The 12,468-nt window shown below is 38.3% G+C and overlaps 1 protein-coding gene across 4 annotated transcripts in view; it reads left to right on the top strand.

Moving 5' to 3' along the window:
• Nucleotides 1-12,468, top strand: part of LOC136831188 (carbohydrate sulfotransferase 11-like) — a 139,346-nt gene that overhangs the window by 67,558 nt on the left and 59,320 nt on the right. For 3 of the 4 annotated variants that reach the window (XR_010850795.1, XM_067091194.1, XM_067091175.1), the window contains exon 1: nucleotides 4,998-5,176. The exons of the other annotated variant lie outside the window; for it this stretch is intronic. The gene's annotated coding sequence lies outside the window, so the exon portion shown is untranslated. Of the gene's footprint in view, nucleotides 1-4,997; nucleotides 5,177-12,468 lie in introns of those variants that run through there. 4 annotated transcript variants of the gene reach the window in all.

The following is a 12,468-nucleotide window of genomic DNA, read 5'->3' as shown; positions in this document are numbered from 1 at the left end:
AGAATTTATTTTGGATCATTTTCATTCTCTGTCATTAAACTGATTATCCGGTTAGAGTAGTTTTGGCTGTCATTTATTTTGAGTTATTTTTTTTTATTCCTTTTGTACTTGGGACGTCTGTTGTGACATTTTTGAAATGCATTCTCTCATTTTTATCTATTTATTGAGTTTCTCCACGATATTTTGCTTCTCTGCAGCGTCTTAATACACGTTCATTGAAAACCTCAGTTTTCCAAGAATTTTTAGACAACGCTTCACCAAAATGTATAGACAGCGCTTCACCAAAATGTATAGACAACGCTTCACCAAAATGTATAGACAGCGCCAACGCTTCACCAAAATGTATAGACAACTCTTCACCAAAATGTATAGACAACGCTTCACCAAAATGTGTAGATAAAGCGTCACCAAAATGTGTAGACAACGCATCACCAAAATGTGTAGACAACGCATCACCAAAATGTATAGACAACGCTTCACCAAAATGTATAGACAAAGCTTCACCAAAATGTATAGACAACGCTTCGCCAAAATGTATAGACAATGCTACACCTCCAAGAATGTATAGACAACGCTTCACCAAAATGTTTAGACAACGCTTCACCAAAACGTATAGACAACGCTTCACCAAAATGTATAGACAGCGCATCACCAAAATGTATAGACAACGCTTCACCTCCAAGAATGTATAGACAACGCTTCGCTAAAATGTATAGACCGCTTCACCAAAATGCATAGACAACGCATCACCAAAATTTATAGACAACGCTTCACCAAAATGTATAGACAACGCTTCACCAAAATGTATAGACAACGCGGCAGCAAAATGTATAGACAACGCTTCACCAAAATTTATAGACAACGCTTCAGCAAAACATAGAATCTCTTGTGTCTTCAAGCATATAATCGGCTCTCGAGGGTTCCCAGAATTATTTGATATATTATTATTCGTCCTGCTTTCGATCCATAGCCGAGGAGACATTTTTTATAAGTGAAAGCTGAGGTGGATATAACGTTCATCTGTAATTTGTAGCTCTCTCTCTCTCTCTCTCTCTCTCTCTCTCTCTCTCTCTCTCTCTCTCTCTCTCTCTCTCTGTATATATACAGTATATATACATACATACGCACACACATTTACATATATATGTATAGATATAGATATCCAAATTAGCAATGAAGCTTTCCATTATGTCTCTTGTATGGAGTGGCTAACTGATAAAGATCGCTTTTGAATGCGAGTTAATGAGTCCAGTACCAAATAGAATGTTTGGTGCTTTCAGTGGTTTACACCTATGTGAATTTTATTCATTTCAATATTCATAACAGTTATAGGGTAGTGGTTTTAAAGTATGATGTGAAATTACTTTTCAGTGGGGCTCAAGTGATGAAAATACCGGCGGAGACTTCTTTAGACTCAGTGTGGCTTAAGTCATGAGAATACCGGCAGAGACTTCTTTAGACCTAGCAGTAACTCACGCTGCTATAAAATTCTATCACAACATTTTGTTTCAGTTTGTTTACATTAGTTTTTCATTCGTTTACTATCTTTCTGTTTTATTTCTATTCATCTTCTTCGTGTATAAATAACCAGTGAGACTAAAATCCGATGATTTCCTCACTTGTAAGTGTCAGTTCAGCGGGACGGTTACGTAACCGGTGTTAACATGTGTGGGTTCAATCGTTTTAATCGATAGAAATCGGAGGGAAGTTGCGTGCAAAGGTTCCTTGCATGCATTCTTTGCCTGTAGCAGCTGCTTATCTCGTTTCGCCCAACTTTACAGGGAAAATGATTTCGGACGGTATATTCTTTGTGTGTGTCGAGACAGCGTGTGTTATAGAATGTATTAAATATATGTGTACGTGTTTCCATATATAGTTTACGTTTTGGTATACGTACATGTGTAAGTAATTTGTACATGTGTGTATTTCGAGAGATATACTGCGTAAAATTACATTTCATGATGTTTATGCTCGTCAGTTTTTGCATTCATTCTTGTCTATATTTATATCTTCTGTATCGTCTTTACCATCTTCCGTTACTTAGCTTCGCTTCTTTCCTTAATCATATACTTATACATCACCTCCTGAACGTGTGAACAAGTCTAAATGTGGGATCCAGACACATTCTGATTGTTTCGGTGACACCTCGTAATTCCGGACTAAATTTGTTTCTTTAATGAAATTAGGTGTTTCGTCCAGATCTCCCCAGTTATCTGGTTTTAGCTATATAGCCTATTCAAGCTTTATTTTAACCTTTTGGGTCCTTGTCAAGAATATTGGTCTGATTTGAGATACTTCATGTTTTGTTTCCTTGTCGATAATATTGAATCAAAAGATTTTAGTCTGGTCATTGGCCCTGTTCTCTCTCTCTCTCTCTCTCTCTCTCTCTCTCTCTCTCTCTCTCTCTCTCTCTCTCTCCGCCTGCGAACAGCGTCATTTTATATTTTGTGAAGGTACCACTTCACCCCAGATTCCACTAGACTCATGAAAAGCCTCTACTGTCAAGCGGTCTCGTAACACCTGTCAGGATACCTTTCCCCTTCACGTACTATGTGGAAATCGATACCCTTCAAGAGTCCAAGGCTCGGGACAACGGTTTCTTTCCATGTACTACGAAGCTTTGGATCACTCTCTTTGGGTTCGTTTTCCGCAACTCTGAAAACTATCCGTCCTTCAGAGAAGAAGCAAACATCTGTTGTTGTCACAGGTGTTGAATCCCAGTATTTTTAAGCCTCAGAGGTGACAAGACATCAGTTTGCCCCCCCCGTCTGCCTCTGCATCTAAAATAATACCTGTAGATAAACACTGTTGGCTTATTTAAAGTGATGTGTATGGTGTGCGCGTCGAATTCATTAATATGTACATTTATGTATTTTGATTTACATCCCTGTGTTATTTTGTACTCTTACGGAATAATTACGGAATAATTACGTAATCCAACGCCCACATCTCATTTTGGAATTTGGTACTTAACATTTGCATGATCTTCGTAGGTTTTTCAGGTCTTAATAGAAGTGTAGGCCTAGCAAAGCCCATCTTTTTTTTCCTTCTAACATTGCCTTTTCTTCATGCTTAGGGTGGAAAAGAACAAATATTGCCTCTCCTAGCCTTCATTGAAGAAATATTAAAGTAGGTTGAAAACTGCCAGTAGCCTTTGAATTCTTGTGGGTACGGGACAGATTTATAAACATAAGCCCTTTTTGCCCGATGTGGAGGAGACTGCTAAATCGATGTGATAACCAGTTTCATTTTAATTCTGTATTCAAACTGAATTACCTTTAAAAAGAATGCCTGTAAGTGTTTCTTTCCCTTGACCTCCAGACTAATAAATTCCTCTTCTACTTTCCCTTTTCTTGGTAGAACAACCTCCTGTCTCTGTTTTTCCTACTTTTTAGTGTGTATACAGTGTGATTCACGAGTCACGTGAACTGATGTTGCAACAGACTATGGTCATCGATGCCGTTACTTACAGTGACTCAGTTTCATATACAGTGATTCAGTTTAATATACAGTGACTCAGTTTCCAAGTTCTCCCGCCTGTAGCGTTTCTTTGCAATGTGTATGTAGAGTCTGATGACAGAAAATTCTGAAATTCAGAAGGTAATATGCAAGTATTTCGTAAATTAGAAACTGTAAAATAGAGAGAGAGAGAGAGAGAGAGAGAGAGAGAGAGAGAGAGAGAGAGAGAGAGAGAGAGAGAGAGAGATAATTTTAATACAGAGGAGGAAGGACAACATGCATACCACTGAGAAAGGACTCCGCTTCGATTACGTCGGGTCTCTGGTCTTAGACTAAGCCCTGATTCACACGAGGGATAGGCCTATTAAACTCGTAGCCCTCTCGTTTTGATTAATTACTGTTTGTATTCATATGCAAGGTTGTTTTCATATACTGAGTACATTAATCTGACATAATTTGTGGTTAGGTTAGCCTTACTTTTATTTTAAGAGGTGGGGTTGGTCTACTGAAGCCTGACACTTATTGATTTTAATCAAAATTTTATGAGTTCCACAAACTATCCGAAAGGGTACTGGGATTAATAATATATTCGCTCTTCTTGCGTCTACCCCCGTAGGCCTTTCTGAAAATCTTGCTGGTTTGCATAGTCAATGAGTCATTAGTTAATTTGGTACACTGCAAGAGACCCTTAGTCAATAGCCTTACAGTCTTTCCTGAAGTATATTGATGACTTACCCATGGAGTGTAATTGTATTATCTACGTAGGTTTTTCCAAAATGATTTCTGATACAATATAATAGATTACTAGATATTTTCGAAATAGGTTATCGTATAAGTATACGGATGTCATACCGAGAGATTGTTGAAGTGGTGTAATTAGTCTTGCTATGAATTAGGACTGTAAGACTAATTATTATACTCCGTGCTTTTTTTTTACAAGTGTATGTACCTTGTGCATGATTGTGCGTACGTATAGTTGTCTTCCTTTTTCTCATGGTCGTATGTTTAACCAGATGTTGTCATCGTGCACCCCAATCCCCTTTCATCTCTCTCTCTCTCACTCTCTCTCTCTCTCTCTCTCTGGTGTCGGGTCAAGTCAATCCCCTGTTGTTCCTTTAAACGCCATCGAGAAGTACGTCTGCTGCTGTTCTTGCACGCTTGCTTTCGAGCGATCAATAAGAGAGGTTGGTAGGGGAGGGGATCTTGGCGGTGAAAACATGAAATCAAATACAATACTTTTACTTTGCAGTGAAATATCGAAATTCTGCGTCAAACAGTTGCAGGTTTCGGGTCCAGCATTGCTGCAGCATAGTTGCCGGTTTGGCATTTTCCGCCCTTTTAAATATTGAACGTTTTAAATCATCGTATCGTTATGCAACATTTTTGGTAATATGTATTATAATGTTTCACGGTGATTTCAGTTCATAAATATGAATGAATGGATTGCTTATGGTTAGGGGAGTTTTTAAAGAAATGAGCAGCTGGCAACTGTAGTGTGTAGGTAGGCAACGGGAGCCGAGTTGGCCCACGGTCCCTCCAGTCCACCATTAGTGTCTGTTTGGAGGGAGTTTCGGAAAGAAGACGCGCACGGACGCAAACCACGAATCCTGTTATCAAAAAATTACTGTGCATTTCACACGGCGGCGTTTCCACGGACAGTCGCCGCGCCGGCTCTCTTTGGACGATGGAACACCTGTAGTTTGACCTGTGACCTTAGGTAAAGAGAATAACAGTCTCGTGTCTATCCCGGATTCGAAAAATGATCAAAAAATTAAATCTGTGATGCCTTTAGATAGAGCTCTGTGTGTGTGTGTGTTTGTGTGTATGTGTGTGCAGATGAAGCTTTTTGGCCCGATGCAGAAGAAGTCGTGGGGATGTTTTTGGGGATTTTGATCTTATAATGAATGTCAGCTTTGGCAATAGTGCATGGTTAGGCTGTTGTGGCCTGCAGTGACTGCTGTATAGGTTTGGCGTTGTAACTTTAACATTTATATATCCCTTTACTCCAAATTTTGTGGTTCTACGTCAACGTATAATACATATATATTTATATATATATTGTGTTTATGTATGTATATACTTTTTACCGGCGATCTCTCAATATGAATTAATTTGGCATTTTATTTTCATGATGCTTGCGAGGCTGTGAAGTTTATTGATTCTGTAATGCTGTTAGCTGTGATTAGTGTGAAAAATAGTAACAAGCTTCAATAGGTAGCAGCATTTCGTTGACTCTCTCTCTCTCTCTCTCTCTCTCTCTCTCTCTCTCTCTCTCTCTCTCTCTCTCTCTCTCTCTCTCTCTCTCTCTCTCACATATGACAGTTAGGTACGTTGCAATTCTATTATTTTTATCAACAAAAAAATTTTCTGTGTTTGTACTAGAGTTTCAGTTGGTGGTACTTAGTTGTAGGATGATTTAGAGTTTATATACTTATGTATATAACTATATATATATATATATATATATATATATATATATATATATATATATATATATATATATATATATATATTATATATTGGCTGCGTGTTTTATAGTTTTAATGTTTATTTAGACCATAACGCGGTGACATCCCACGATATCTGATCGTAGCATTGGGAAATATAAGGCTATCATATATTTGAGATGTACGCTGAAGTTTTTCCTAATAGATTGTGTTAATATCACTGATGTATATACAGTTGCCCTCACGAACAAGTCCTGTACAGTTATCAGTACTAAATGCCAAGGTTTTTTATTTATTTTTTTTTTTTTGCTGTGTAATGGTTGTAAGGTTCTTAATCAGTAACCACCCGGAAAGTGTAGGCACTGTAAAGGCTACTTCTGGATAAGAATCCTGTTTGTTGCCGGGTGAAAAGGCACGATTAATGAATTGACAGGGGCAGCATCAATTAAAGTATAGATAATGGCCATAGTAGTTGAAGTAGTAATGACTGTAGAATATTGTGGGCTTCAGTCTCGGCTACTAGGAGAAAATCAAGGGAAGGAACAGTTGTTTTCATTTTGTGTTTCATTTTGCGAATGGCAATGATATTCTTTCTTTCTAATTGCTGTACCGATATTTTCAATGTATGTTTTTCCGATGTTAATTGTCATGTTGAATACGCATCATAACAGTTCATTTAAAAAAAAAATTCGGCACCAAATACGCATCTTAAGAGTTAATTTTTTTTTAGATGCCGTACCAAGTTTAATGTGAAGGCTGTTTGAACCCTCGGTTGAAATAGATCCCCCCCCCCAAAAAAAAAAAATTAAAATTTTTGATGCTGCATCATTGACGATTGTAGTTTTCCCATTAATGCTTGTAAGTACTGTGTTCTGCGTGTTAATAAACAGCATTAGTAACAGCTATCATCATCATCATCGTTATTAATAAGTTATGACGATGATAGCCATGATAATCGAACTTAGGACTTTTTTTTATAATTAGTGTAACGACCCGTTTATGATACACAGGACTTCCTTATTTAAGAATGCAGAAGAGTTTTCATGTTTATAGCAAATGAATTTTCCCCTCTTTATGCGAGAAACATCTTACTGCAGAGAGACAGTCTGATCAGTTACTCCCCTGAAAAGTGTTCCTACCTGTAATCACGGAAGTGGCAGCTGTTACGCAAGGATTACCATTTTTTTTTAATCACGCATCACTTGTAATTCTATCGTGATTTTGATCGTATTTCTCCGACAAAACCAACTACTGCTTCCCTTTTAACGGCTTGTACAACCAAAATCAAAATACGCATCAATAATGTCACCCAGCGTGTGAATTTCTCAGGCATAATATACTCGTCCCAAAACAATGACTGTTTCGCCATCTTCAGAGGTATTTGGCTTATTTCGATGGTGATCTTGTAGCGTTTTCTATATTTAGGTCTAGATTGTGGTGATATATTTTGTCAGTCTCATCAGTCTAGATATGTAGCATTGTGTGCGTGCAAGTTTCGAACTGGCTTGTAATAAAGTTAAGCCGAACACATTTATGGCTAAAATAAAGGTCCGTTGGATATCTTGACTGCGGAAGGGGTAATATAATAATTCCTTACCATAACTGAGACCTGGAGGAAGAGAAGAGGGGTGGTGTGGGAGGGTAACTGAAGAAAAAAAAAAAAAGAAGTGGATCCTTTAACACATGCGGAAGCAATAAAGGTGGTATTTACAGGAATGAAAGAAATCTGAAACTCTCAGCTTTACTGTAAAAGGAAGCATTTCAAGTTCAGCGTTTACTTTTGAAGCGTCTTTATCGGCCTAAGATTGGTCCACCAGGCATGCCTAAGTTGTTTATTGAATAACATTAAATTCCTTTTTTTCAATTCTTGAATTTCCACATTTAACACATTATTTTAGTTAGGTAGAATATTGTATTATAGATATGTCTAATATATTATATTACCTCCTACTTTCATTAGTCTATAGTACGTTCGTCCATTCTCCTCCGTATAGGTACCTTTAATGTTGATTGCGGCCAAGGAAGATTCTAATTGTTGCAGTCACTGGACCGTGCAGTCCACAGGTAGTCTATACGTGAATAGAAAAGTACGAGAATTGCCGGCCAGAATTAAGATAAAGACCTATATACAGTATATATGTGTATATATACACACATAATAAATGGTTCCATATATTGTACAAAAGTTCAATACGTTAAAAGAAATAGGTTGATACACTGATGAGACCCAAAAGCTAGGCTGATAAGTTATGCATTAGCCAGAGACAATGACGGCAAAGAGTGGATTGGAAATATATGGAGAGCTCATCTATTGAAGTGGGTCAGACGAGACGGGAGTGTTCCTTAAACAAGAATATGATTATGGGATCAAACTCGGGGAAAATATAGGATAGTTTGAGGACAAGATGACTGCGCAAAAAAAAAACAAAGTCGTTAGTACTACATTTGCTTGAAGTCCAGTTTATCTTCAAATGTTATGGATGTATATGAATGTAATATGTCATTTTTACAGATGATAGGAAATTGAAAACATGCAAGTTAGCAATACAGACGATCAAAATAATTGATTAAGGAATGTATAATCAAGGCCACCGAAAATAGATCAATCATTCGGTGGTCTCGGTATAATGCTGTATGAGCCGTGGCCCATGCAACTTTATCCACGACCTGGTGGTGGCCTGGCTTTTATCGTTGCCAGAAGCAAGATTGTGGCTAACTTTAATGTTAAATAAAATAAAAACTACTGAGACTAGAGGGCTGCAATACGGTACGTTTGATGATTGGGGGTGGATGATCAACATGCCAATTTGCAGCCCTCTAGCTTCAGTAGGTTTTAAGATCTAAGGGAGGACAGAAAAAGTTCGGACAGAATAAAGTGCGGACGGACAGACAAAGCCGGCAGAATAGTTTTCTTTGACAGAAAACTAAAAACACCAGCGAAGTTGACGAGGTTCGAAAACAACATTTGCGAAATATATCCAAGCAAATATATGGTAACAAGAAAAGATTATGATTCACATTGATTATTTGTAAAAAAAAATGACAATAATAATTAATTTACGGTAGGAAGGATTGTGTATGATTTGGAGGTATTTCTGAAGTCAAGCAGAAATGAAAGCGAGTAAGCCAAAATACACAGCAGTTAAGTGGGTAAAATAGGCCTATATATGTAAAATAAGCCTATATGTATAATCCGTATAAAATGGTTGGATTTATAGTAACAGCATTCACATCTCAAATACGAATTTATGACCAAGAAAAATAAATAGCTGCACTATATTATTTGATTGGCGACCATCACCTTTTAAGATAACAAGCAACAAACCGCATGAGGCGAGTGACAAATGAGTTATGCTATTAGTCTGGTGTGGTAAGTGCAAGCACTCAAGACGAAATAATGTCCTGATGATAACATAGGTGATGATAACATAGGTGAAAAGGAAATTAGTACGAGCAGAGAGAGAGAGAGAGAGAGAGAGAGAGAGAGAGAGAGAGAGAGAGAGAGAGAGAGAGAGAGAGAGAGATAGTACATGGGTCTGTAAATTCCTAATACGAGCAGAGAGAAATATATACTACATGGGTCTATAAATTCCTAAGTGGCAACTCTGCGTCCCTGAAGCATTAAATCGAGTCGGAAAAAGATATTAAACTGAATTATAATTACAGAAGTTGGTCAACTGAGTGGAAATAAACCAGAGGAAGCGAGAGGTGAAAAGAAAAAGGCCAAAGCTACGCATATGGGTGCTGGAGGGACATTAAAACTGGTAGCCCCTTGAAGCCTGTCCACGAGTTACTTGGTACATGATTTGCTTGAGCGTGTACCATCTTTTTTTTTTTCACTCTTGTTTTTTGTGCCCCCTTCTATTATGTTTCAACGAATGGTTGGAAATTTATATTGTAGTTTAAAATTTTGTTGGCTGAGGGATTTATGCATGTATCAGCAAGATCTTGATAGTTGTGCCTAATTGTTGGTTTTGAGGTAAGAGACCCGGCGCAGTCTTTTAATGATTCTTATGCTTCATTCTGTTTACCGTGGATGAAATGGCTATCACTTTGATAACAGTGATATAAAAACAAGCATTTAATACGCATACTAGATATAATATACGCCTGTTCTTACGAAACCCCCCCCCACAAAAAATGTATTGATAGAAGCTATTCATTTCATAATCAAAGTAGATATATCAGTCAGTAATGGCTATTATAACAATGAAAATGGAACCAAAGTCTCCAAGGGAACAGCCGAATTAACGCAAGAACCAGATGCCTTGCACATGCGCGTTGTGGAATTTCACAGCGGACGCCGTGTCTCATCTTCCTCATTCCACATATGCGGATCACATTTATTCCCATGAGGGAAGGTCCCTCGGGAGAATGACGTAATCAGTTGGTGTCTCGTTTTTGTGTTGCTTTCAGGCGGTGGGGCGAAGGTTTTAGAAATGAGCGCGAGGTTTTACGTGTCGCTTTAGGGCTACATTACGGAAAATTGACTTAAAAGTGGGAAGTTTTTTGTTTAGAGAATGAAATAGGACTGATACTCGTTGATATTTACAGTAGTAGTTTCGTATTTCGATCATATCCTGAGATATGTGATGTTTTTAGATAAGGCAATTGTGATGACAGATGTAGGCCTAATCGTATTAGAGATCCGATTTATTCCTACACGTCGCCCAAGAGCGCAATATGGGAAGCTTCAGAGCGAAGTAAAACAACAACCACTGAGATTCATCCTGTAACTGCAGACAAACACAACACGTTAGCTGCTTATCAGGCTTATCAGCAGCGTGGCAACCGCACCACTCAGCACACTCTTTCACATTCTCACGTGCTACTCTTGATACATAGGCCCATCCGTCTTCTCCCTAAATTGAAGCATCCCATTACCCATTTACCATTACAGTATTGGCTTCGGAGGTTTTTAGCCTTGCGAGTTTCAGAAAGTCTTTTGAGATGAGGTTTTCACCAACATACCCCTTCCCATCTAGGTACTTGGTACCTGATTCACAGCCTAGGCCAGCAGATTCTCAAGGGATTTTGGTACCTGATTCACAGCCTAGGCCAGCAGATTCCCAAGGGATTTTGGTACCTGATTCACAGCCTAGGCCAGCAGATTTTCAAGGGATTTTGGTACCTGATTCACAGCTTATTCCAGCAGATTCTCACGGGATTTTGGTACCTGATTCACAGCTTAGGCCAACAGGTTCTGAATAGATTCTTATTCAGAAAATGAACAAAATTCGTCTTTCAGTTATGGGATTCAACTCTGGTCTTTTGCTATGGCAGGTTCGGTTGGAACCATACATACTGTTAAAAAAATAGACAGCGTGCTTACAGACATATGCACTGATATGTAGGAGGCTGCAGCGCACAAAAAACAGTCAAATGACCATAGTGACCTTATTTGTGAAGGTCATGATTCCTAGTGGTATGATTTAATGTAGAGATAACAGTGGTAGTGTGTCGTGATGTGATAGAACACAAGTCGCTATTTCAGGTTTCTTATCATGTAATTCGGGTCGGCTTGGTTAATTCCATCCAATATGCATCAGTTTCAGTGCTCTCTCTCTCTCTCTCTCTCTCTCTCTCTCTCTCTCTCTCTCTCTCTCTCTCTCTCTCTCTCTCTCTCTCTCTCTCTAACGAGTTTGACCTTTATCCCTCTATTGAACTCAGGGAAAAATCTAAAATCTTTTCATTTGACTGCAGGATTACTGTTGAGGAATAATGATTATTATCTATTCAGCAGCAGTTGCATATCGCCATTTTCCTGTAGGGGGGGGGGGGGGTTAGTGCCTTCAGTGCACCTCACGCGGTGCACGGTAGGCATTAATTAAGGTTCTATGCAGCGTCTCTTCGGCCCGTAGCTACAGCCCCTTTCATTAATTTTTCTGTGCCTCAATTCATATTCTTTTTCTTCCATCTTACTTTCCACCATCTCCTAACAGTTGTCCCGTATGGCAACTGCGAGGTTTTCCTCCTGTTACACCTTTCAAAAATTTTTACTCTCAATTTCCATTTGAGCGCTGAATGACCTCATAGGTCATATCGCTTGGCCTTTGGCCTAAATTTTATACTCCATTCCATTCCTGTTATTAGAAGCAGTGACTCCATTAAGTTATGTTGGGGTTCTTTTAGCTTTAATGTTGAAATATAATTACAATATAAAGAGAAAGTACAAAGCTTGCTATTCCCGCCGTCTCTCTTTGGAAAGTCATTTGTCCGTGAAAATAAAAAAAAATATGGATTTCTTTTTTTTAACGAAGCGTACGAGTCTCAAATAATAAATATTCCATTACTTTTATAACAAACGATGAACATTATCCTTAAATAAATCACCGATTGTTATTGCCCACGGTTTTGGCTTAGGGGAATGGTAATAATTTTAAACACGGTAGAGACCATTTCTGCCCTAAAGTAGAAAACTGCAGTATCTGCAAAATTTTCGAAATTGAGACATGCCACCTATTGGGCTCGTGAAGCACTAATACACAAGCTACTGCAGTTTCAGAACGATTCTTCAGTGCTTTCCACGAGTATTTAGGAAGTCCCATTTGCAGGATATGCA

Source organism: Macrobrachium rosenbergii, chromosome 4, assembly GCF_040412425.1.
Source record: "Macrobrachium rosenbergii isolate ZJJX-2024 chromosome 4, ASM4041242v1, whole genome shotgun sequence".
NCBI classification, from domain to species: domain Eukaryota; kingdom Metazoa; phylum Arthropoda; class Malacostraca; order Decapoda; family Palaemonidae; genus Macrobrachium; species Macrobrachium rosenbergii.
This window is presented reverse-complemented; position numbering and strand designations above follow the sequence as displayed.